At 37.2% G+C, this 3485-nt stretch overlaps 1 long non-coding RNA gene across 1 annotated transcript; it reads left to right on the forward strand.

The window, feature by feature from the left end:
* The first annotated feature begins 376 nt into the window (after positions 1-376).
* Positions 377-2738, forward strand: LOC141652122 (uncharacterized). The gene is made up of 2 exons (XR_012546980.1): positions 377-480; positions 2404-2738. It is a non-coding gene; the product is annotated as an uncharacterized LOC141652122 (long non-coding RNA).
* Positions 2739-3485: the final 747 nt, after the last annotated feature.

Genomic DNA, 3485 nt, shown 5'->3' on the forward strand with positions numbered 1-3485 from the left:
TTAATTATTATCGAATCGAGTCAAAACCGACTCGAAAAATCCCGACTCAAACCCGCTCTCCTCCTTTCCTTTCTCCCTTACCCGGCTCCCCTTCCCCTTTTCTTTCTTTTTTTTTCTGATTTTTGTTCTTAACTTCATCTTCAACCTCTAAAAAAACAAAACCAAACACATTTCAACCAAAAATCAAGCTGTTTTGGCCATAATTTCTTCGTTTCTTATCGGATTTTCACGAAATTTACCTTTCCGGAATCCCCTCGACAAGATCTACAACTTGGTATAATTTAATTTCAGTTTTCTTGAAGTTGTTTTAAGATGAAATTTCGGAAATTCGGTTTTATATACTTATCTTTGTGTTTTAATTGTTTATTTAGGTGAAGAATTGGAGGACGAGTTCGGGGACTCGCCTATTGTAGAGGATAGCGGCTAGTTGTTGTTAGGGTTTGGGTTTTGAGGTGCTAATTGCTCTTTTTCTAGCTTAAGGTAACATATTTCGAGTTACTCGACGAAAGATCGTCACATGTTTTTGATTTTTGTATGTTTGGTGATTTTTGTTTGAGTAGTAGTTTTCACATGTTAAAATTTGTTGCATGCATGCTTAAATTATGCCTTTTGTTAGTTTAAATTAACAAAGTTGAATTGGGAACGATTAATTAGTGTTGGACGGTCTTTTTCTAAACAAAAATGGAAAAATTGGTGGTGTAGGGGGGTGACGGCAAGGCAGCAGCCCACGGCCGGCCTTGGGGTTGGCCCGGGTTGGTCCGTGCTTGTTTCGCGGTTTTTCGTACAATATTGGTCATTTCGGATTAATTAATGTTAGAATAGTATAAGTAACAAATGAGTAGTATTTTGAATTGAAGCATAATAGTAACAAAAATTATGTTAATGGTAAAATGGTGCTTATATTAATAGTTATCACATGTTAGGATAGTTTACAAAATGAAATTGTAATTAATAGGCTCAAAATGAATTTTATAGCGATAATTGTAATGTTTTGTTGATTGTGCCGAAAACTGAGCCTTAGTCCCTTTGACTGATGCGATGTCAGTTAATTGAGTGATTGGTCAGCCGCAATTTGACCTGTACCTGTCGCAGGGCTGGGGTTGCGGGTAAAAATTCGGTTGAATAATTTAGATAATCGGCCTTTTTCTTGTTTTAGGCCATTTATTATATCTTTATTCCACATGTGTAGTTAGTTGAATTTAAGTAGCTTCTTATATTGTAGAAACGGCCCTAGATTCCCTGAAGCCTTTATATGGTTAATATTGTTAGAATTGAAAATCACAAATTCTCATTGAAGACATGACATATCCGTCACAAGCTGATGACGGATACCATTTTACCTCATAATGTACCCACTTTTTCTCTCTCTGCAGCACTATTTATGTGGTCCCCTTTCTCCACTAACCCATTTTGTTACCATTTTATCTCACAAAATATCCGTCACAAATGGTAACCCGTCACAAGGGAGACCAATTGATTGAAAATTGGTATTTAATACTTATTGAGGATACTGTTGGATTTGTATGTTGAATAGACATTTATATAGCCTTTCACATGATAGAATGTTAGAATTTATGTTGGTAAGTAGGACTTTTTGCCCTCTTATGGTTAAGTGGGTGTCTTACTTGACTTGTGTGGTGAGTCTTGGGTGGTGTGGGCTAAAGTATTCAAGCTGGGACTAGCTGGGACTAGGTCCTAGGTGAGTATTTCGGCCTTCATCATAGATAGGTCTTTATAGTCTTTGACGAGTATATGTTCACTGCTTGATAGCCTTTGTGTTCCTGACTAGTGGATTTATATCCAAGTTGGGGCATGACCTCAGTTACTTATTTTGATAGTAAGTGGTCAGCTTAAGTACTAGCCAACCCTTTGGTGGACTCCTTAGGGTACTCACTTTGTTTTAGAAAAATTGTGGGTCTTGGGTGCGGTGGTGTGTATCCGCATGTCTAGGTCTGCGCAGATTTTAGGCTAGGGTTGTGTTGTCTCTTGGCCATGTTTTATTAATATTAACCGCTGAGCCAAGATACCGGTTCGATTACCTTCCCTACCTCGTGGTATAGACTCGAGTTACAAAGTGACTATTGACCGTACTAAGAACTTATGCCTGTCTTTGATATATTGCCCTTTCTTGTATGGTGATTTTATGAACTGTAATAGGTGAGATGTAAGCCGGTTACAGTTGATAAAGTTTGGATTACTATTTGAATTATATGATTCACATGATAGTTTAGTTTGGTCAGTTTAGGGGTCATAGGTTAGATTACATGATAATTACATGGTTTATCATATTGTTTACATGTTACATTACATGTTACATTAATTTTGACGATTCGTGGCTGGGAGGACTCGAAGTTACTCCCCACTGAATTGTGGCTTTCGTGTTTGTATAAAATGCGATTTGAGGTTGTTGATGCTTAGTTGGGGTCACAGACGAGCTAGTGAGCAAGGAACCTTGGACCTAGTTTGGCTTTCTTTTGTAGAAACCTTTTATCTTTTGGTTATGTATATAACCTTTTAACTTTTGGTTTTGTATATAATTTGAAGGGACATATGTCTCCCTTTTCTATTTTGGGTTGTATCATTATGTATTTTCTTACCTTTAGCGGTGTTAAGTAAGTTAGATTGTTAGCAATTGCAGGTTTTGGCACCCGCCTCTTGGGAACGTTGGAAATGTTGTGATTGGTTTAAAATTTTTTTTGAAATTACAGGTTTTTGGCTAGTTGAACCAATTACAAACATATCCTACCAGTTTTTCCGTAGAATTTACGTAGTTAATTAAGGCTAGATTTAAGGGTGTCACAGTTGGTATCAGAGCCAATTGCTCCCGACGCACGTTTGTGCACCCCACTTAAAAATCACTTGACCTTTAAATAATAAACTTGAGAGAAGGGTAGGATGGGTAGATTTAGGATTTTATGTGGTAGTCTGTTTGTGATTGCTAATTGTTAGGTACTAATTGATTTTCTCTTTTGTAAGATGGCTCTCGAATAGATGTAGATAATGCAATCTTACCTTAGTTTTCCAATCTCGTTGTTTATTCGTCTTTCAAATTCCTCTTCTCTCGCCTTGGTAACTACCTTTCAATTCCTTCTCCCGATTCATCTTAGGTTCGTTTTCTTCTTATAATAAAGCCCATGTGGACATCTTCCTTTTATTCCATAGGATAGTTCCCTTGTTCAAGAGAACCCGGTTTTGAGAGAATGTATCATTGGAGGGCGTGAACGAGTTGAGAAATTGATTGGTTAAGGTTTGAGTGGTATAGGAGAATATAACTTGGGATCCTTTGGCTAGACTTGTTAGTTGTGCATGATATGAGAGCCTAGTGAGTTGAGGAATACCTTTGGATTTCTGTCTATTGCGAGCTTATTTGTTATAGATGATTGAGCATGGGTACTACCTTAGCACATAAGATGGAATGAACCTGAGCTACTTCATTTGAGAGTCTCGATGTTTCTTATGGAGAATTAAAGGAATGATAGTTAGCC

This window comes from Silene latifolia, chromosome 4 (assembly GCF_048544455.1).
Source record: "Silene latifolia isolate original U9 population chromosome 4, ASM4854445v1, whole genome shotgun sequence".
NCBI classification, from domain to species: Eukaryota; Viridiplantae; Streptophyta; class Magnoliopsida; order Caryophyllales; family Caryophyllaceae; genus Silene; species Silene latifolia.